The 15,489-nt window shown below is 46.5% G+C and overlaps 1 protein-coding gene across 1 annotated transcript in view; it reads right to left on the bottom strand.

Moving 5' to 3' along the window:
* Window positions 1-15,489, bottom strand: part of ARMH3 (armadillo like helical domain containing 3) — a 304,301-nt gene that overhangs the window by 262,829 nt on the left and 25,983 nt on the right. The gene's annotated exons all lie outside the window — the stretch shown is intronic.

Genomic DNA, 15,489 nt, shown 5'->3' with positions numbered 1-15,489 from the left:
ATTGATGTTTCACATCTCTCTCCGTTCCTGTCTGTCCCTGTCTATCCCTCTCTCTGACTCACTCTCTGTCTCTGTTAAAAAAAAAAAAACCAACCAAACAAAGTGGGGAGCAACTTGTTTAAGGTAAGGAAGGGTCACGTGTTAGGACGGGATCTTCCTGAGGAGATCAGAAGTGGCTCCTGGCCTGACGGACCAGCTTTCAGACCTGAGGGGTGGGCACTGGGTAGGGAAAGGTCAACATACAGGAGGAACATAGTCATGGCCAGCAGGAAGCAGGTAGGCAGGTGCTGGGAACTGGACTGATGGAAATAATAGCGTCTGCAGAACTCACACAGGCAACTTTATAGGCTGAGGCCAGATAGGAAAAGCACCAGACCAAAGATGAGGCAAAAACACTAGGCACCATTATGTAGCAAGCATCATATTTCAAGACCTGGGAGGAGAGCAGAAGGGAATGTGGTCTTAGGCTTCAGCTAGACATTCGGTTAGCTACTCACACAGCCTACCTCCTATGTGTGCAGGGAAAGGGCAGTGACAGAGGTGGCCTCCAGACCAGCAAACAGAACCCCCCTTATCTTCTTGTAGCTGTCCCACTGGCTGTCTTTGTTTTTTATGCTCTCAGGAAGTTTAGGTTTAGGTGAGACAGGAAGCAGAGTGGTAAGGCAGAATGGACCCAATTCAGCATCTAGTGAGCAAAGGGGGAAAGCCTCTCCGGCACCCCCTCCTTGCACCATCCAGAGGCATCACGGTGTACTAACAGGGACAGGAAGGCTCTGAGTGCGATGCTCCACAGCCTCTCTGCTTCACTGCTACACTAGCCTACTTGTTCTGCAGGTTTCTTTTCCTTTTTTTAATTTTTTTATTTATTTATTCATTATAGAGAGGAGAGGGAAAGACAAAGAGAGAGAGAGAGAGGAGAGACAGAGAGAGAGAAGGGGGGAGGAGCTGGAAGCATCAACTCCCATATGTGCCTTGACCAGGCAAGCCCAGGGTTTCGAACCAGCGACCTCAGCATTTCCAGGTCGATGCTTTTATCCACTGCGCCACCACAGGTCAGGCTTTTCCTTTTTTTTTTTTTTTTTTTTTTTTCATTTTTTCTGAAGCTGGAAACAGGGAGAGACAGTCAGACAGACTCCCGCATGCGCCCGACCGGGATTCACCCGGCACGCCCACCAGGGGGCGACGCTCTGCCCACCAGGGGGCGATGCTCTGCCCATCCTGGGCGTCGCCATATTGCGACCAGAGCCACTCTAGCGCCTGAGGAAGAGGCCACAGAGCCATCCCCAGCGCCCGGGCCATCTTTTGCTCCAATGGAGCCTTTGGCTGCGGGAGGGGAAGAGAGAGAGAGAGAGGAAAGCGCGGCGGAGGGGTGGAGAAGCAAATGGGCGCTTCTCCTGTGTGCCCTGGCCGGGAATCGAACCCGGGTCCTCCGCACGCTAGGCCGACGCTCTACCGCTGAGCCAACCGGCCAGGGCTCCTTTTTTTTTTTTTTAAAGATTTTATTTATTCATTTTAAAGAGGAGAGAGAGTGAAGGGAGGAGGAGCAGGAAGCATCAACTCCCATATGTACCTTGACCAGGGAAGCCAGGGTTTTTAACCAGTGACCTCAGCATGCCAGGTTGACGCTTTATTCACTGCACCACAACAGGTCAGGCTCGTTTTACAGTTTTCTAATTCCTAACTCTCCATTCCTCCACTTTAATCCTTCCACATATCCCAAGTCAGGGTCCCATCCATCCCATTCCTCTGGGCTACAGAGCATCCCCTGGGATGAACTCCTGGCAGTGAGCTGGCTGGAAGAGAGGAGGTGAAGGGGCTAGTTCTGGACTTTCTAAAGTCTCTATCAGCCTGACCAGACAGCTCAGTTGGTTACAGCATCATCCTGAAGCGCAGAGGTTGCCGATTTGATCCTTGGTCAGGGCACATACAGGAACAGATCAATATTCCTGTTTCTTTCTCCCTCTCTCCCTTCCTCGCTCTCTAAAATCAATAAAATAAACATTTTAAAAAACTCTCTATTATTAATTCATCCTCCTAACAACCTGTAAGGCATATGCTGTTGGCCCTGGCCAGGTAGATCAATTGGTTAGACTCTAACCATGAGAGCACTGTTCTGATACACCAAGGTAGTGGATTCAATCCCCGGTCAGGACATACATAGGCAAGAATTAACCAACAGCCTGACCTGTGGTGGCGCAGTGGATAAAGCATTGACCTGGAATGCTGAAGTCGCTGGTTTGAAACCCTGGGCTTACCTGGTCAAGGCACATATGGGAGTTGATGCTTCCTGCTCCTCCCCTCTTCTCTCTCTCTCTCTCTCTCTCTCTCTCTCTCATTCTCTCTCTAAAATGAAAAAAGTCTTAAAATAAATAAATAAAAATTAAAAAAAATTTTTTTTTAAATTAAAAAAAGAATTAACCAACGAATGCATAAATAAATGGAACAATAAATCAATGTTTCCTCTCTCTCTCCATTCTTCTCTAAAAAAATTAAAAAGGCAGGTACTGTTATTGTACCCATTTTAGAGATGAGAAAACGACCTCAAAGAGGTTAAATAACTTGTTCAGGGTTATCCACCTATAAAAGATTGGGCCATTCTGACCTGTGGTGGTGCAGTGGATAAAGCGTCGACCTGGAATGCTGATGTTGCCGGTTCAAAACCCTGCACTTATCTGGTCAAGGCACATATGGGAGTTGATGCTTCCTGCTCCTCCCCCCTCCTCTATCCTTTCTAAAATGAATTAAAATTTTTTTTTGAAAAAAAAAAAGAAAAAGATTGGGCCAGGATTCAGTATAGGAGTGTGTATAGCAAGAGTCCATGCTCTGAACCATTGTGCTATTACTCCAGTGATCCCCACTTTAGTTCACAGTTCCTCCAAATCTTAATCTTCCTTTCCATCCTTCCACTCACTCACTCTCCAGATTCATTAAGGTGCCAAATTGTATCAATTCTCCTTCTTCCCCCAGACCCACCACAAAGGCCCAGATTCAGGTCCTTGTTACTTTCCACCAGGATTCTGTCTCATTTTTTTTTAAAAGATTATCCACATCTTTTTTTTTTTTTTTTTTTTTTTTAAAGAGACAGAGAGAGAGTCAGAGAGAGGGATAGACAGACAGGAAAGGAGAGATGAGAAGCATCAATCATCAGTTTTTTATTGCGACACCTTAGTTGTTCATTGATTGATTTCTCATATGTGCCTTGACCGTGGGCCTTCAGCAGACTGAGTAACCCCTTGCTCAAGCCAGCGACCTTAGGTCCAAGCTGGTGAGCTTTGGTCAAACCAGATGAGCCTGCGCTCAAGCTGGTGACCTCAGGGTCTTGAACCTGGTTCCTCCGTATCCCAGTCTCATGCTCTATCCACTGCGCCACCGCCTGGTTAGGCTCTGTCCCATTTTTATGCTTAGTATTTGTTGTATAAAGGTAGTGTGAGTATATTGAAGAAAATTTGAAAAGTGGCAAAGAAAAATCCACCTAGAATTCAATCATCTTATTACACCATTGTGCTTTCTTCCCATGTATTTTTTCCTATGAATAGAATCCTTTACATAATTGCAACCTGTTCATATGATACTTTATCATACTTTTTCAGTTAACATTTATCGTGTTTTATCACATTCTTTTAAATGTTTTTTTTTCTTTTAAATGTTTTATTTATTGCCCTGGCCGGTTGGCTCAGTGGTAGAGCGTCGGCCTGGCTCTACCGGGTTTGATTCCTGGCCAGGGCACACAGGAGAAGAGCCCATCTGCTTCTGCACCCCTCCCCCTCTCCTTCCTCTCTGTCTCTCTCTTCCCCTCCCGCAGTCAGGGCTCCACTGGAGCAAAGTTAGCCTGGGCGCTGAGGATGGCTCTGTGGCTTCTGCCTCAGGCACTGGAATGGCTCTGGTTGCAACAGAGCGACGCCCCAGATGGGCAGAGCATCGCCCCCTGGAGGGCGTGCCGAGTGGATCCCGGTTGGGCGCTTGCGGGAGTCTGTCTGACTGCCTCCCCGTTTCCAACTTCAGAAAAATACACAAAAAAAAAAAAGTGAAAAGAAAATCGAGTGAAAAAATATTTGCAAATCATATATCTGATAAGATATATCTAGACTGACCAGGTGGTGCAGTAGATATGGCGTTGACTTGGGACACTGTGAACCCAGGTTTGAACCTTGAGGTCCCCAGCTTGAGCACGGGCTCATTGGCTTGAGCATGAACTCACCAGTTTACGTTCGGGGTCGCTGGCTTGAGCATGGGATCATAGACATGATCCCCTGGTTGCTGGCTTGAGTGCAAGGGTCACTGGCTTGAGCAAGGGGCCACTCACTGGCTTGGCCAAAGCCCGCCCATCAAGGTACGTATGAGAGGCAATCAATGAACTAAAATGACGCAACTGAGTTGATGCTTCTCATCTTTCTCCCTTCACTTCCCTCAATAAAATAAAAAAATCACGTCTGACCAGGTGGTGGCGCAGTAGATAGAGCGTCGGACTGGGATGCAGAGGACCCGGGTTTAAGACCCCAAGGTCGCCAGCTTGAGTGCGGGCTCATCTGGTTTGAGGAAAAAGCCCACCAGCTTGAACCCAAGGTCGCTGGCTCCAGCAAGGGGTTACTCGGTCTGCTGAAGGCCCGTGGTCAAGGCACATATGAGAAAGCAATCAATGAACAACTTAGGTGTTGCAACGCGCAATGAAAAACTAATGTTTGATGCTTCTCATCTCTCTCTGTTCCTGTCTGTCTGTCCCTGTCTATCCCTCTCTCTGACTCACTCTCTGTCTCTGTAAGAAATAAATTAAAAAAAAAAAAAATCACAATAGGTTGTGGTGATGGTTGAACAACACTATAAATACACTAAAAGCCATTAAATTGTAAATTTCAAATGGGTGAATTGTATAGTATGTGAATTATATCTCAAAAGCTGTTATATTTTTTTATTTACTAGGAAAAATACCTTTGTTCGTTTAATAAACTGAAAAGATCCATGTTATTTTAATATACTCATTTGTTTACTGGTTTTTTAAAATAATTTTATTTTATCTATCTATCTATCTATCTATCTATCTATCTATCTATCTATCTATCTATTTATTTATGTATTTTTCTGAAGCCAGAAACGGGGAGGCAGTCAGACAGACTCCCGCATGCCCACCAGGGGGCGATGCTCTGCCCATCCAGGGCGTCGCTCTGTTGTGACCAGAGCCACTCTAGCACCTGAGGCAGAGGCCACAGAGCCATCCTCAGCGCCCGGGCAAACTTTGCTCCAGTGGAGCCTTGGCTGCGGGAGGGGAAGAGAAAGATAGAGAGGAAGGAGAGGGGGAGGGGTGGAGAAGCAGATGGGCGTTTCTCCTGTGTGCCCTGGCCGGGAATCAAACCCGGGACTCCTGCACGCCAGGCTGATGCTCTTCCACTGAGCCAACCGGCCAGGGCTGTTTACTGTTTATGTTATTATTAGTACTTCCTCCACTGAAATTCTCCTTTACCAATTTATCTATTGAGCCTCTTTTTTTTAAACCTATTTTGCATGAGTTACACAAAAAGATTGTAATTCCTTATATTTGCTGTAAATATATCTCCCAGTGTGCTTGCCTTTTGGGGGGGGGCATAAATCTAGTTTGTTTTTTATTTATACACACTTACAAAGTTGTAAATTTAGTCTGTATATAGTTAAAGTGATCATTCTTTTTTCCTTTTCTTTTTATATGTTTTTATTTATTGATTTATTTTATTTTATTTTTTTATTATTATTTTTATTTTTCCGAAGCTGGAAACGGGGAGGCAGCCAACAGACTCCTGCATGCGCCCAACCGGGATCCACCTGGCACGCCCACCAGGGGGCGATGCTCTACCCATCTGGGGCATCGCTCCGCCGCAACCAGAGCCATTCTAGCACCTGGGGCAGAGGCCAAGGAGCCATCCCCAGCGCCCGGGCCATCCTTTGCTCCAATGGAGCCTCAGCTGCAGGAGGGGAAGAGAGAGACAGAGAGGAAGGAGAGGGGGAGGGGTGGAGAAGTAGATGGGCGCCTCTCCTGTGTGCCCTGGCCGGGAATCGAACCCGGGACTTCCGCACGCCAGGCTGACACTCTACCACTGAGCTAACCGGCCAGGGCCTATTGATTTATTTTAGAGAGAGTGAAACACTGATTTGTTGTTCCACTTATTTATGCATTCTTGTATGTGCCCTGATTGAGGATAAAACTCACAACCTTGGCATATTGGGACAAAGCTATAACCAATAGAGCTACCTGGCCTATCCTGTCTTTTTTTTTTTATATTGAGGTGAAATTCACTCTTTTCTTTCTGATTCTTCCTATGGTATTTAAACTTTCAAGTTTGCCCTCCCTACCCATATTCCTAGATGATTGATGAATATTATTTCATGGGTTTTTTTTTCTAATTTTATTTGTTTATATTTAATTCTTTAATCTTTTTTTTTTTTTTTTTTTGGTATTTTTCTGAAGTTGGAAACAGGGAGAGACAGTCAGACAGACTCCCACATGCGCCCGACCAGGATCCACCCGGCACGCCAACCAGGGGGTGACGCTCTGCCCACCAGGGAGCGATGCTCTGCCCCTCCGGGGCGTCGCTCTGTTGCGACCAGAGCCACTCTAGCACCTGGGGCAGAGGCCAAGGAGCCATCCCCAGCCCCTGGGCCATCTTTGCTCCAATGGAGCCTCGGCTGGGCTGCGGGAGGGGAAGAGAGAGATAGAGAGGAAGGAGGGGGGAGGGGTGGAGAAGCAGATGGGCGCTTCTCCTGTGTGCCCTGGCCGGGAATCGAACCCGGGACTTCTGCACGCCAGGCCGACGCTCTACCACTGAGCCAACCAGCCAGGGCCTAATTCTTTAATCTTGTACAATTTATTTTATGAAAAGTTAGGATCTTTTTTATTTATTTATTTATTTTAACTTATTGTGTTTACATAGATTCTAGTGTCGCCCCGTATGCATCCCCCCTCCCCTGTATCCCCCTCAACATCTCCCTTGCCCTCCTCCCCACAGAAAAGTTAGGACCTTTTATTTATTTCTTTATTGACTCATTTTAGAGAGGAGAGGGAGAGACAGAGAGAGAGAGAGAGAGGAAAGACAGAGAGAGAGAAGGGGGGGAGGAGCTGGAAGCATCAACTCCCATATGTGCCTTGACCAGGCAAGCCCAGGGTTTCGAACTGGCGACCTCAGCATTTCCAGGTCGACTCTTTATCCACTGCGCCACCACAGGTAAGGCCAAGATCTTTTGTTTTGGTTTTCTAAGTTACTAGCTGCATAGACTTCATGGCCTCCTAAAAGATCCTTCTCTAGGTTCTATACACCATGCCAAACTAATCTTATTTAAAAACATATCTAGGGCCCTGGCAGGTTGGATCAGTGGTAGAGCATCAGCCTGGCGTGCAGGAGTCCCAGGTTCGATTCCCAGCCAGGGCACACAGAAGAAGCGCCCATCTGCTTCTCCACCCCTCTCCCTCTCCTTCCTCTCTGTCTCTCTCTTCCCCTCTCGCAGCCAGGGCTCTATTGGAGCAAAGGTGGCCCTGGTGCTGGGGGTGGCTCTATGGCCTCTGCCTCAGGCGACAGAATGGCTCTGGTTGCAACAGAGCAACGCCCCAGATGGGCAGAGCATCGCCCCCTGGTGGGCATGCCGGGTGGATCCCGGTTGGGTGCATGTGGGAGTCTGACTGCCTCCCCGTTTCCAACTTCAGAAAAATACAAACAAACAAACATATCTAGGCCTTGGCCGGTTAGCTCAGCGGTAGAGCATCGGCCCTGCATGTGGAAGTCCCAGGTTCAATTCCTGGTCAGGGAACATAGGAGAAGTGCCCATCTGCTTCTCCACCCTTCCCCTTCTCTTTTTTTTTCTTTCTCTCCCCCTCCTGCAGCCATGACTCCATTGGAGCAGGGTTGCGTTGGCCCAGGCACTGAGGACGGCTCTATGGCCTCCGCCTCAGGCACTAGAATGGCTCTGGTCTCAAGGAACAATGCCCCAGATGGGCAGAGCGTCGCCCTCTGGTGGGCGTGCCAGGTGGATCCCGGTCGGGCGCATGCGGGAGTCTGTCTGACTGCCTCCCCGCTTCTAACTTCGGAAAAATACCAAAAATCCCCCCAAAAACAAACAAAAAAACCCATATCTAGCCCTGACCAGATAGCTTGGTTGCTCGAGCTTTATCCAGAAGTGCAGAGATTATTATTAGTTCCATCCCAGGTCAGGGCACTTACAGAAACAGATTGATGTTTCTCTTTTACTCTCCCTTCCTCTTTATAAAATCAATAAATTAAAATAGAAGTGTATTTATTTAAGTTTTAAAAAAAGATCTAGTTAAGTCACTTCTCTGTCCAAAAACTGTTGGTGGCTTCTCACTCCCTATAAAATTAAGTCTAAACTTCTCAGCCTGTCATTCAAAATTCTCTACAATTTAGGAAGACTGTGGAAGGCAGTTTTACTAATTCGTTTCTCAGCTATCCAGAAATGTACTCACCATTCTTTCCTTTAACACCTCAAACTCCCACAGTGAACCCCTTGTTCTTACAGCCTCACTTGCTTATCCCTGCTTATCCCTTTTATTGTCTTATCCCTGGACCCTCTTGCTTCAGTACCTTCCCTAAAGTTATGCCTCTACTTAGAGCAGGGGTCCCCAAACTACGGCCCACGGGCCACATGCGGCCCCCTGAGGCCATCTATCCGGCCCCCGCCGCACTTCCGGAAGGGGCACCTCTTTCATTGGTGGTCAGTGAGAGGAGCATAGTTCCCACTGAAATACTGGTCAGTTTGTTGATATAAATTTACTTGGTCTTTATTTTAAATATTGTATTTGTTCCCGTTTTGTTTTTTTACTTTAAAATAAGATATGTGCAGTGTGCATAGGGATTTATTCATAGTTTTTTTTTATAGTCCGGCCCTCCAACGGTCTGAGGGACAGTATACTGGCCCCCTGTGTAAAAAGTTTGGGGACCCCTGACTTAGAGTGTCTGTTGGGCCTTGCCAAAATTGTTGCTTGTCCACTTCCCTTCAACAATCACAATCAGTTTCATCTTCTGCAAGAAGCCTTCCCAGATCTCTGTTGTTTTTTGTTTGTTTGTTTCTCTGAAGTGAGAAACCGGGAGGCAGAGACAGACTCCCACATGTGCTAGACCAGGATCCACCCGGCATGTTCACTAGGGGGGGCGATGCTCTGCCTATTTGGAGTGCTGCTCCGTTGCAACTGGAGCCATTCTAGTGCCTGAGGCAGAGGCCACGGAGCCATCCTCAGTGCCCGGGCCAGCTTTGCTCCAATGGAGCCTTGGCTGCGGGAGTGGAAGAGAGAGAAAGGAGAGGGAGAAGGGTGGAGAAGCAGATGGGTGCTTCTCCTGTGTGCCCTGGCCAGGAATCAAACCTGGGACTTCCACACACCTGGCCAATTCTCTACTGCTGAGCCAACCAGCCACGGCCCCAGATCTCTTTCTTTCTTTCTTTTTTTTAATTCATTATAGAGAGGGGAGAGAGAGAGAGAGAAGGGGGGAGGAGCAGGAAGCATCAACTCCCATATGTGCTTTGACCAGGCAAGCCCAGGGTTTTGAACCGGCAACCTCAGCGTTTCCAGGTTTGATGCTTTATCCACTGCGCCACCACAGGTCAGGCCCCAGATCTCTTTCAAAACAAATTCCTCAAAAAAAAACAAACAAAAAAAAACAAAAACAACCAAATTCCTCTTCCTATAGGTTTATAGCACTTTGCCCATTTTAATACTATTCCCTGCTTTTTACCCAAATTGTGGCACAGTCTGATTTCCTGGCTCTGGGAGTTTCTGGAAGGCGAGGCCAGTTCTAATCGTGACCTGCCTTAGGCCCTTCAGTGACAGCCCATTATGCTTGGATGTAATTCAAATTCCTTGTTGACTCTGTGACTTTGGGCAAGTTGCTGGCATTTCTGGCCTCTAATGTTCTACTGTTAATTTTTTTATTATTATTCATTTTTTTTTAGAGAGAGAGAAAGGGAGAGAGAATGGGGGGGGAGGGAGCAGGAAGCATCAACTCCCATATGTTCTTTGACCAGGCAAGCCCAGGGTTTCAAACTGGCAACCTCAGTGTTCTAGGTCAATGCTTTATCCACTGCGCCACCACAGGTCAAGCTAATGTCCTACTGTTAATGAGAAATAATGACATCATGGAGTTGTGGTCAGCTTTTAGTGAGATCACTGGTATAAGGGATTTCTCACAATACCTGTGGTAGAACGAACATTAACTGCTATAGTCATTGTCATCATCATCAATATCACAGCACTGTCTCATCTGGCCTCAACCTCTGTTCTGCCATTTCCCCTTATTCACTAGGCTCAAAAGCTACTGGTGTTCCATTCTTCCAACCTACCAAGCACTTCCCAGCATGAGGACCTGTTTCTTCTACCTGAAATAGTCTTCTCCATGCTCTGCCTGGCTAAGCCTTCCTCATCCTTCAAGTTTCAGCAGATATATTGCCTCCTCTAGAGACCTTCCTTAACATACCAGATTAAATTAGGTCTCCCTATTATATGTTTATACTGCACTATTCGTTATATCTTCAATTGTAATTACATATGTATGTAACCATTGATTCTATCTGTTTCCCTGTTTAACCATATGTGCCATGTTGTCTTGTTTACTGTTCTCTCTCTAGCTACTGGCATGTTGCACATGCTCACTAAATGTAGCCTAAATTTGACTGGCTGAATGAATGAGAACAGAGTAGTTCAAATAGCAGGTACTCAAGAAGTGTTTGAACATTTTTTTTTTTTTGTATTTCTCTGAAGCTGGAAACGGGGAGAGACAGTCAGACAGACTCCCGCATGTGCCCGACCGGGATCCACTCGGCTCGCCCACAAGGGGGCAACGCTCTGCCCACCAGGGGGCGATGCTCTGCCCCTCCGGGCATCGCTCTGTTGCGACCAGAACCATTCTAGCGCCTGGGGCAGAGGCCAAGGAGCCATCCCCAGCGCCCGGGCCATCTTTGCTCCAATGGAGCCTCGGCTGCGGGAGGGGAAGAGAGAGACAGAGAGGAAGGAGAGGGGGAGGGTGGAGAAGCAGATGGGCGCTTCTCCTGTGTGCCCTGGCCGGGAATCGAATCCGGGACTTCTGCACGCCAGGCCGACGCTCTACCACTGAGCCAAACGGCCAGGGCCAGAAGTGTTTGAACTTTAATTCAAGTTAATCCTAGATAGACCCTCTGCCTGAGCTTCAGAGGTGGCAACTTGAGTTTGCAGAGATTACACCTAAATTTATAACCAAGAAAAAAATTTATGTAAGTACTCTTTATGATAGCAAAAACCTAGAAAAACCCCAAATGTCCAGTAATAGGAGAACTATGGTATAGTCATAAAATGAAATATTATACAGCCCTCAAAAGGAATGAATTGCAGCAATATGTAACAATATGAATCTTAGTAATACATTATTAAGTAAAAATAATAAAAAAATTACATATAGCAGTATTCTTTTATTAGGTAAAAAATCACTAAAAATTTAAAAATAAGTTTTTAGGAATACATATAAAATAAATATATAAAAAGAAAAACAGAGCCTGACCAGGTGGTGGCACAGTGGATAGAGCGTTGGACTAGGATGTGGAGGACCCAGGTTCGAGACCCCGAGGTCACCGGCTTGAGCGTGGGCTCATCTGGTTTGAGCAGAACTCACCAGCTTGGACCCAAGGTCGCTGGCTCAAGCAAGGGGTTACTCGGTCTGCTGTAGCCCCACGGTCAAGGCACATATGAGAAAGCAATCAATGGCCTGACCTGTAGTGGCGCTGTGGATAAAGCGTCGACCTGGAATGCTGAGGTCGCCGGTTCAAAACCCTGGGCTTGCCTGGTCAAGGCACATATGGGAGTTGATGCTTCCTGCTCCTCCCCCTGTTCTCTCTCTCTCTCTCTCTCTCTCTCTCTCCTCTCTCTCTAATAAAAATGAATAAATAAAATCTAAAAAAGTAAATAAATAAAAATAGAAAAAAAAAAAAAAAAAAGAAAGCAATCAATGAACAACTAAGGGGTCACAACGAAACACTAATGATTGATGCTTCTCATCTCTCTCTGTTCCTGTCTGTCCCTCTCTCTGACTCTCTGTCTCTGTAAATACAAAAAAGAAAAAAGAAAAACAGAATGATGAATACTTTGGAAGAGGACAGAATGGGGATTAACCACAGTTAGATTTTAGTTATTGCCCAAATCCTAGCTTACATGTTGATGAGTTCTTATGATAGTTTTATAGGTAAGTAAATGTATCCTATGCATGGAATAATGGAGATTATGAACCAAGATTATGATTAATCTAATTCTGTGTACCTGACATCCATTAAAGGAAAGAGAGAAATTATGCCTACCTCCTCCAGGCAGCCTTACTTGTTTGTAGGCAATGGGAAAAAGATTTTTCTCCCCCATCTCTCTCTAGGACTTTTCTCCCGGACTGTCTGCAGGTTCTCCTCCTCAAGAGGTAAACTGGTGGCACAGAGGTGTGGCAGCAGGGAAGGGAATAATTGGGGTTTAGCTAAACCAGGAAAAGGATCCTGGAATTAGTGGGAAAACGGCCACTTCCCAAGGCTGGAGAGGAACCTAGAGCCGTGGGCAGGTATCTATTCCCATTCAGCTTCCCAGACTCCCCAGGCTGAGAACTGCAGGGCGTTTAGTCCCCACCCCTTTCTGTTCTGCTTCCTTGAAGACCTCAGCTTGGGGGTGGGGAGGAGTTTCAGAGGTGGGTCCTGTGAGAATAGGGCTGTGGCCACATGATAGACAGTTGCTGTAAGCAGTTTGGTTACTGGAAGCTGAGACTAGCAAGGGCTGAACCCAGGATCTTTGAAATTCAGCATGGAAGTAGGGGACTCCTGAATCAAAACTTTTTCCACATTCCCTTCCCTTCAGCCTGGCCCAGAACAAGCCTGGCCCATCCTCAGCACCTCCTGCCCTCATCTCCCTGCCTTCCCTTCTTCATCCAGGCTGTAGATTCTAATCCTAGACTTTCACTTCTACATCTACCAATCTCCAAAATAAGGCCCTTACTTTGTGAAAAATGGGATGCAGGAGGCCCCGGGAAGGTAACTTAGGACTCTTCACTTTAGCAGATGGGACTTGAGGTCAGATTGAACTTGGCTGGGCTGGCTGGGCTGGAGGGTTGCCTTTAAGGAAAGGGTTATAGGGCAGCCTGGAGTGGGCTAAAGGCATTAAGAAGGGCTGGAGCCTGACCAGGACTAGGGGTCAGGCTGAATTTGGAATAAAATAAATGGGAAAGGAGCTGAGCCCAGACTGAACTGGGAGTCTGGGGTTCAGGGCCTGGCCAGGCCAAAACAAATTTTTCAGTATCATGCTGAGACCTGGGGCAGGGCCCTCACCTGTTCCCGAAAACAGGGCCTGAGGGCCTTGAAGGGCATAGCCCTTCCCCAGTGGTTCTCAAAGTGTGCGCCAGGGTACACTGGGGCGCCCTAGATTTCCAGTGTGCCCTATGGTATTCCAGAGAAATATGTGCCTGTTGGGGACCAAAAAAATCAACAGGGTTTTTGGAGTTGAGATTTTTGGGGGACAGAGGTGTGGGGAATTGGCTGTAAGCCGACAGTCTGCCCAACCCCCCATTTCACTTGCCTGATTAGGTTGCAAAAGGCTGTTAAGCTGTGGTACTGGATTGTTTACACTACCCCCCATGTTCCCTAGAAAGACTGGAGGCAAGTTTCTTCTATCCTGTTTGGTGTCAAGTTAAGATGATATATATGGTGGGGGTTTTGGATTGATGATTAAACATAAGGAATTGTCTCTTGAAGCCTTTGGATTTCTATAAAAGAAGAATATGTGGCAATATGTAAAAAAGCTTTGAACATTTTACTACAATTTTCAACATCCTATTTATGTGAATTAGGATTTTCTACCCTCAACACAATTAAGAGTAAAAAGAGAAGAATTCTTTAATGTATTGATGAGGAAATGAGTTTGCCTTTCAAATATACACCCAAACATGAAGAAATCATGCTAGGACACATCAGGCTCATGTTTTTCATAAACACAAGAATGAAAAAACTTAACACATTCACGCCAGGACCTGCTGAATTTACTAAATCTTACTAAGAATGTATCTATAACTTTTTTGTCATTTTAAAATTTTTTTAACCCCTTTTTTATGAATTCTAAAGATCATAACTCAAAAAATGTAACATAAAAATGTTTTTTTTAGTGTCAGAATAAATTTAATTTTGTTGTATTTATTTCATTTAATTACCATAAAAGCATGCTTGGACTTCATATTTTTTTCTGTAATATTTGACTTATTATAACATTTCTCAGAAATTTGTATATAGTGCACCTACAGTTATTTGTAGGATTTTAAATATGCCCTAACTTGAAAAAGTTTGAGAACCACTGCCCTAGACCAACAATTCCTCCTGAGCAAGGGCTCTCCCCAGGGGGGTTGCTGGGGCAAACAGGGAGGGGCCAGATCTGAGGCTCCAGAGGAAGTTGCTGGCCACTGCTTCCTGAGTTCAAAAAGTGGATCCCCCATCTCTCTGACACACTCCCTTCCCTCAAGCAGGGCAGAGTCCAAGTCTGGCAATTCACCTTTCTTTGACCCCCGCCTCCTGCAAGATACACATACACACACTGCACTGTGAACCTTCAAATATCCAGTTCAATCACACAACCGCTGTCCCAGCAGCCCCCAAACCCAACACAATCATACTGCTAAGCCATGCATTCAACGACACATTCTCATTTCTGTCTTTACAGCATCCTACTCACACCCCAGCAGTCATGCCTTCTCTGCCTTATTCAGAACCCTATCCCTAGCATGTGGAATTGGGCCTGGCACCTGGAGAGAGCTCAACGAATATTAGCTGAATGAATTCACCAAGACACATACCATAAACAAACGCATAAACTCTTCCACATCTTCACCCATGTATATGTTCCATTATATACACATTTCTAAGCCCTCTCCCAGCTCAGCAATCACATACACACATACATTGGCACACACTCAAGCAGAAAGGCCAGATGTACACCTAGTACCAGACAGACACATTGCAAGTAGGTGTTACCTAGCATTCTCAGGGTGAGCTGGTGGTAGCAGCTGGCTGGCAAATGTCCTTCAGTCAGGTCAGGCCTGCAGAGGAGGAGTGGTATGTTTGTGTGTGTACAAAAGCAGGCCTTGGGGTCCTGAGGCACTGGGGCAATGAGAAGGAGCTGGGCTGGCAGCAGGGCAGGGCCAAGGGCACTGCTGAACTGGAGAAGGGGGCAGGGTGGGCCATGATGTACTGTCCTCTGGTTTCTTCTACCAGCTGGAGGGTGAGGGTAGAGGTGCAGGTCCATGAGGCCTTACTTCAGATCCAGAGACCTTAGTGGGGGAATAGTCTGAGGCCTCAGGATCCCCTGCCTGGGATGAAAATGAGGGAGACTGGGTAGGGGCTTTTGTAGGTGGTGCTAGGACCACATCCCCAAGCCACAGTAGGGCATCTAAAAAGTGTCCTATTCCTCTTCCTACTGAGCTGTAGACTGCTTCCAAGCAAAAGTGCTTGGGCGTCCTCTCCTCTCACCCTGTGCCCCCAGTGAAC

This window comes from Saccopteryx leptura, chromosome 13 (genome assembly GCF_036850995.1).
Source record: "Saccopteryx leptura isolate mSacLep1 chromosome 13, mSacLep1_pri_phased_curated, whole genome shotgun sequence".
Taxonomy (NCBI): domain Eukaryota; kingdom Metazoa; phylum Chordata; class Mammalia; order Chiroptera; family Emballonuridae; genus Saccopteryx; species Saccopteryx leptura.
This window is presented reverse-complemented; position numbering and strand designations above follow the sequence as displayed.